Source organism: Benincasa hispida, chromosome 5 (assembly GCF_027475165.1).
Source record: "Benincasa hispida cultivar pf3 chromosome 5, pf3_genome.v1.1, whole genome shotgun sequence".
In the NCBI taxonomy this organism is placed as follows: Eukaryota; Viridiplantae; Streptophyta; class Magnoliopsida; order Cucurbitales; family Cucurbitaceae; genus Benincasa; species Benincasa hispida.
The window spans coordinates 12,715,296-12,723,559 of NC_143482.1; positions in this window are offsets into that span (position 1 = coordinate 12,715,296).

Genomic DNA, 8,264 nt, shown 5'->3' on the forward strand with positions numbered 1-8,264 from the left:
GATCCGAATGTGGATTTCCTAGAATCCTTATGAGTTTGAAAATCAGAGTCCATGTATCCTGTAAGGATCAAATCCTTAGAACCATACATGAGTATGTAATCCCTCGTTCTCAGTAGACACTTGAGGATGTTTTTAACGGCAGTCTTGTGATCTAATCCTGAATTAGATTGATATCTACTGACTATCCCCACTGCATAGAAAATGTCAGGTACAGTACATAACAATGCATACATCAAGCTACTCACAATAGATGCATAGGGGATTCGTATCATTTCCTCATCTTTTTGAGGTGTCTTAGGACACTGTTCCTTAGACAATGTAACTCTATGCCTGAAAGACAAGAAGCCCCTCTTGGAGTTTTGTATCGAATATTTATCGAGCATCTTGTCAATATATGATGCTTGAGATAGAGCTAGCATTTTGTTCTTTCGATCTCTAAAGATTTGAATACCCAGAACAAACTGAGCCTCTCCCAAATTTTTCATTTAAAATTGGGTCACTAGCCAGTTCTTAACTGCAGTTAGTAAATCTATATCATTCCCAATGAGTAGGATATCATCTACATATAACCCTAGAAAAACTACTAAACTGTTGATGATCTTTTTGTATACTTAAGGCTCATCAACGTTTTGGTCAAAGCTATAAGATTTGATTGCAGTATCAAACCTTATGTTCCAAGATCGAGAAGCTTACTTCAGCCCATATGTGGACCGATTAAGCTTGCAAACCTTTTGCTCTTGACCTTGGGTTATGAATCCCTCAGGCTACACCATGTCAATGGTCTCTTCAAGATTGCCATTTAGAAAAGCAGTCTTGACATCTATTTGCCAAATCTCATAGTCATAATATGAGGCAATGGATAAGAGGATCCAGATAGACTTAAGCATGGCAACAGGCGAGAAAGTCTCCTCATAGTCAATTTCCTTAACCTGGGTATAACCCTTTGCCACCAATCTAGCCTTGAAGGTTTGCACCATCCCATCAACACCCCTTTTCCTCTTGTAGATCCATTTTCAACTTATAGGTTTAACCCCATCAGGTTGATCTATAAGATCCCATATGGAATTAAAGTACATAGACTCCATTTCGAGATCCATTGGTTTGATCCATTCATCTTTGTCAATATCCTCCATTGCCTTCTTGTAAGACAATGGATCCTCAACTTCGCCATTAGCTACCATAGCCAGGATTTTAGTTAAAACCATATACCGAATAGGTGGGTTCGCAACCCTCTCACTACGTTAAGGTTCCCTCAACACTTGAGGTGGATTTGACCTACTAGATGAACCTACTTCAACAACTCTTGTTGAGGTGTTAGGTTCTTTAACGACTTTTGTTGAAGATTCAGAAGTTTCTTTGGAAATCTGATTCAACACAATCTTACTTTTGGGTTTGTGCTCCCTTATGTGGTATTCTTCAAGAAAAGTAGCATTTGTCGTTACAAATACTTTGTTTTCTTTAGGATCAAAGAAGTAACCACCTCTTGTTTCTTTGGGTTAGCCTACAAATAGGCACAATCTTAAACGTGGTTCCAATTTCTAAGGATTAGCCTCATGACAACCCTAGATTCTGAAATGATGTAAACTAGCTTTACGACCATTCCATAACTCCAAAGGTGTTCTGGCAACACTCTTGGAAGGAGCGCAGTTCAGGATGTATGCTGCAGCCTCTACTACATAACCCCAAGACGAGTCAAGTAAGGATGCGTAACTCATCATGTTGGGAATGATGTCCTAAATCTCCTTATAATCTCGTAGTTTGTAAACTTTGTATAAACATATTGTTGTTAATAAAATAAGTGTTATTTTATAAGCATATACTCAATCCTATAAACTAAGATCTGAGGTTATTTCATGTAATTTAAACAAGTATGTAGAGACATACAAGTGGATCTTGTTTAAATAATAACCTAAATGGTCTGCAGTGGATGGATAAGGCTGGGAACTTTATCCAGTGACACTACGGATACGACCCGCTTTGTAGGTGTTACAAGTGTTGTAAAGTTCTACAAATGATCTGATTCTAATCATTCATGTGGAGACATGCGAGCGGGGCTATCCTATATAAAGAGTTTGTATAAGACCGGACCACGAAATGATTAGTCTCTTATATAACACCGTTAATAATAGAGACTTACATTTCACTAGGATAACGATAGGTGACAAGACCTAAATCTTGAGTGAGTTGTTGACTCCTGCTCATGAAGACGGTTCTTTGATTTGTATGGGTGAGAGTGACCAGATTGCTAACTTAACAAGCCTACCATTTTGGGAATTCGTCTGACTGAGGAGTTGGAAACTCAGCTACACAAGACGAAATTCACTCATTCCCCGATGCAAGGGCAAGTAGATAAATTTCTCCCTTAAGGGCTGATTCTATCGTATAGGTCGAGGCCTAATCGTTTAGATAAAGCTATGCGATCGTTTAGCTCTATTTTTTAGCTTGGTCGATTCTACACGATTGTTTACCTTGGGCTAGCGATCGTTTAGTAATCACTACTCAATCGTTTAACTAGCACCTGCATGATCGTTTACCTAGCCCAGCCATCGTTTAGTAAATCTATATTTACTTGACGACTTCCGTGAGTTTCTTTTCACCGGAGAGAAAACTCAATTATTTCCAAAATTTTGTAAAAACCTCTTATTCAAAATAGGAAACGGATTTCCTTTTAAACTCACGATTACAATGATTAATAACCACCCGTTACATTTGGTTATTTAAACTTAAAAATATTAATTATCTAATAATTAATATTATTATAAATATAAATGATAACTAACTTATCATACTATATTTATAACCTATAGTTTTAATATTTCATCTCATGAAACATATAAACCATAGTTCTTTTTCTATGCCATGGTACTTAATGTAAATCTCATTTACATTAATCCTCCACTGATGTATATTATACATCATACCGATTATATCATATATAATCAAAATACCTCTTGTCAATTTGAACATTTCAAATCAACACCAAGAATTTGATCCTTCAACATGAATCTAAGATACTAAGGGGACCTCATGGACCTGTAGATCCGAAGCTTCGATGGTATATGAACAACTGACTAAACTCTTTAGTCACGGGATCCACCATCCATTAACTTTCAGGCACTCCACTAAAGTCCGACAGCTAAACTCTCCTCACTACAGATATATTATGTGTCCATCTTAACCAATCAGCAGTGCGAAAACCCTTCACAGATCGCTCGTAAGTACAGCTGGGCCAATAACCGTTATGCCCCCGTAGTTACATCTGTCTCCTTATGTACTACTGATCCCTCTAATGAACATAAGTCATAGTCCTACTATGACTGAGTCTTCTCTTCTAAAGAGAAGTTGTGGCCACTATGTTCAAGCCCTGGAATCGGCCCTTAAAGGAGTAATCTCTTTACTTATCCCTGCTTCGAGAAAGAAGTGAATTCCATATTGTGGATTGAGTTCCTAGATCCCAGATCAGACAAGTCCCCAAAAAGGTAGGCATGTTGAGTTGGTGATCTGGCCACTCTCACCCATGCTAATCAAAGGACTGCCCTCAAAGGCAGGAGTTCACAAAACACTCAGGATTAAGGTCGTGTCACCTATGGTCGTTTAGGTGAGATGCAAGTCTCTAGTATCAACGACATTGTATACAGAGTCTAGTCATCTCGTGGTCCAGGTCTTATACAAACTCCTTGTGTAGGACACCCCCGCTCCACGTCTCTACACAAATGGTCAAGATCAACCATCTGTAGTAGTTTACAACACTTGCAAACCTCTACAAAGTGGGCCGTATCCATAGTGTCACTAGGATCAGGTATCCCACCTTAATCCTTATACTACAGAACGATTTAGGTTATCACTTAGGGCATGATCCACTTGTATATCACATATACATGCTTAAGTTCACATAAGATAACCAAGGAGCTTTATTTATTGGATATGAGTAAATGCCAGAATTAAATAACACTTATTTTATTCATTGAACAATGTGTATCTTTACAAAACAATGAGACTCCGAGAGAATTAGGACACCAATCCCAACAATAATTACAAGGGCAAAATGGTATTTTGGTGCAGCTGTACTTATGAGCAATTTGTGAAGGGTCAGCAGACTGTTGATTGGTTATATCCAATGGACACAGAAATTTATCTATAGTGCGAAGAATGCAACTATCGATCTTTAGTTGAGTGACCGGCAGTTAGGATGTTGGGTAATTTAATTAAAAAGTTTAATTATTTATCCGAGTACAGTTGGAGTTTCAATCTACAGGTCCATAAGGTCCCCTCTGTAGCTCAATAGGGAATTAATTTTTGGATTAATTTGAAGTTTTCAAATTAATTGAGGGAATTAATTATATATGATATGATTATTTATAATGTATTTGATACATTATGAAAGATTTGAATATGATTCAAATACCAATTATATAAATGAGATTCATGTAATTAAATATAAATATGATTTATATTGAGAGGAATAAAACATTTGGATATGATCCAAATATCATTTATATGAATAGGATTCATATAAGTGGATTTAATATAAATGTGATTTATATTAAATGCCATATATAGTTAAGAGAGAATAAAATCTATAGTTTATGTTGTATTTGATGCAATATAAAACTGTAGGCTTTATATTATATTTGATATAACATATAGTGTATATACATATTTTATTTATTAATTTATTTGAAATTAATAAAAGGGAAGAAGTTATAACTCCCTCCCATTATTCTCTTAATAATTAACTTGTGATAAAAGAAGTTGAGAGATCATCTTTTTCCAAGAACCTACAGATCGACTCACAATTTGAAAGATAAAGGTTCTCTAAAAAAAACTTCCCTCTCATCTTCTCCATCTTCTTCTCTCTTCCCAGGACTCAAGCAAAGCCCATAGCTCTTGCTTGAGTCTAATCCCAAAAGAGAATAGAGAGGGTTCTCGAATGGTAGCGTCCATGCGTGAAGAAGGGGATCCACGAAGAAGAAGTTCTGTTCGTTTCTAGTACGAGGGATTACTTGAGAAAGGTTCTTCAAAGTTGAGGTTTCTTGAAACTTAATTATTTTATCTGATAGCATGCTGTAATTTAACCTTGAATGCATGTCTCTTATTGATTACTATAAATTTTTTATTTGATAATTAATGGAATTTGGACGATCTTTTTCTGCTCAAGGATCTCCTTAAGGATCTCCTTATGTCGAGTTTCCTTCATATCATAGACTAAACCATGTCCAACAGGGTTCAATTTCTCCTTTCTGATACACCATTTTATTGAGGTGTACCAAGTGCTGAGAATTGGGATACAATTCCAGATCTATCATATAGTTTTGGAATGTTAAATCCACAAACTCTACACCTCGATCAGATCGAAATGTTTTAATCGTTCTATTTAATGCATTTTCGACTTCAACCTTGAATTCTTTGAACTTTTCAAAAGATTCAGACTTATGTTGCATTAAATAAACGTACCCATATCTTGAATAATTGAACAATGCTTGTCCTCGAGCATTCCAAAAATAATTCCTTGTTATCTCCATTGTCTTAAGTGTGCAGGTTTCACCGCTCATCATATTCACTAATAAGCTTGAGACTAGTGTCTTGAAAATGTAACGTAGGTTTGATTCTTTTCTAAGAAGAAGAATATTTTATTTCAAGTGCAGCAAGCCTTTTGTCAACAACTCCTTTTGCTCCTCAAAACATTTTCGTTTTTTCTAAACAATTAATGTGTTAGATGATTTTCTTTTTAAAATAGGATGCAGGTAAGAAAATATGAATTATGAACCACCCATGCGTTGTTCCAAGTATCCCACTTTCATTTTGGATTTCCCCCACGGGTGTCATTGATAATGGGCAAAAATGCACGTTCTTACATGCTAAGTTCTTAAACAATGCTGGCTTGTGTTGATCAAATATATAAGATTGCGTCCAAAAAGCATTAAGTTCATAACATTGTGGTCGCATGCGTTCATCGCATAGAAACAGTTAATTTTTGTATTTTTATGCAGAATATGCATTGACGCAAGGCGGAATGCGTGAACACAAGAAATCAATGGATGAGCGCAGCATTACTGCAAGGCTTTGCGGTGATTTGTACTCGCAAACATCTGCTCGAGAAAGATTGTCGCATAGAGTTGCCGCAACTTGGTGGGCGCATCTGGGTGAAAAGCATAATTAATCACGATGGGATAGAAAGCTGATGACGGTTAAATCCGAATTAAATTGACAAGCCACTAACGATAACAACTACACTCAAATTTTTCGGTGACAAATATTCGGCGCATCAGTCAGAGAATTAAAGCCATCCCATCTGTGCAATCATAAGAGAGAAGCCGTCTTTCACCTCGAAGGCTCTATAAATATCGAAAGCAACCTTCAGAAAAGAAGTTTAGCAGTTCGGTTCTTTTTGTTCATAGTTTAGCCTTGTCCATAGTTTTCCTTTGTATTTTAAGGTAGAAGCGAGCGAAGCGATTTTGCCGATAAATCGTTCTGGTAAACTTGGAAGAGTGTCGAAAGCTTCAAGATCAGAGAGAGGGTCAGCTTCTACAGAAGCAAGATTATCTTGTGAACAGAATAGAGTGACAGTGTAAAAGCCTTGGGCAAGGGATTGCTACCAGACTCTCTATCCTTATCTTCCATTGTTATTTTGTACTCAAACTCATTTATAGAAATGGAATTTACTTTTCAATGTTTGTTCACTCTCTGTTTATTACGCATGAGTAGCTAAAATTTTCGAATGGGTTGAGAAGCACTTAGCTAGTATAATTGGGAATCTTCATTCTATGTGATTATCTTGTATTATGTATGCTTCATTCGTCCATTAGAGATACTCGGAGGGTAGTCTAAGGATAAGATCTAGGCTTGGAAAAGTCAGGTTAGAATCTAGGCTTGGGAGAGTCAGATTAGAACGCATAATCAAGAGGTAGGAGCTTAGGAATAAGTACTGTTTGCTATTAACGCAACGCATGCATCCTAGAGATAAGATATGAATGTGTGCAGTCACCTTGTCTATGTGTGCATCTTGCATCATCGCATAGGAAAAGAGTAGAGACTTAGGAATAAGCTTTATGGACACTTTTGTATTCAACACATGCGTCCTAGACTTAGGAGCACCGCATTTGCATTGGAAAATAATTTGCTGTTGCATGAGTGCAGCATGATCGCATAGTCTGACGCATTCCCAGGTAACGCTAGTTAAAGACCTTCTCAACCCGCTCCACCACATACTCAATGTATTTATCGCATAATCGAATTTTTCTCAAATCCACCACATTCGTTTACTTTATTACCGCATACAACAACCCAAACAACTATTTGATTTATTTTGTTATCGCAAAGTCTTTTGAAAAATTATCACCGCATACCGTTTTCCCAAGTCCCTGAGTTCGACCCTAGGCTTACCAGGAAACTCAGTGGGGTTTATACTTAGATTCTACTGATGAAACTTGTTGCTCAACGCAATTCCATCACCGCATTTCATTCCATATTTTCACCACATAAAATAACGCATCAAGTTTTTGGCGCCGTTGTCGGGGACTTCAACAAATCAGTGTGCTAACGGTAATTTTTCTGATTTCTTTGTAGCTCTTAATCTCTGGTGAACTATGACCCAAAGATTGAGAGAACATTTCGACGAAGACTGAGAGACAACAGCCAACAACAAGACAGAACCCCAAGAATGGTGGAACAATTGGAAGCAAGGGTAGCAAACGCGAACAATATAATGGCCAACCCCATCCTTCTGGTGAATGACTGCAATAGACCCATTCGGGACTATGCGTCGCCCAACCTCTATGATTTCTCTCCAGGGATCATGAAGCCAGCGTTAGACGGATCGAGGTTTGAAATGAAGATGGTAATGTTGCGGATGATCCAGGCTGTTGGGTAGTTTGAAGGGAGGCATGGCGAAGACCCGCACGCCCACCTCCGGAGCTTCATAGAAATCTGCAACACTTTTGTGTTCCCGAATATCTCCACCGAGGAAGTTCGACTCACTCTGTTCCTATTTTCCTTATGTGATCAAGCAAGAAAATGGGCATATTCTCTCGAACCGGGGGAGATAACCTCGTGGGAGCAAGTCGTCGAAAAGTTTATGAAGAAGTATTTCCCACCAACCGAGAATGCCAGGAGAAGGAAATTAATAACAAATTTTGAACAAGAAGATGACGAATCGCTTAGCGATGCTTGGGCGAGGTTTAAGCAGCTGGTAAGAGACTGTCCACATAATGACTTATCAGATTGTCAACAAAGCACAGGACACAAAAAAGATAGCCAAAGAATAA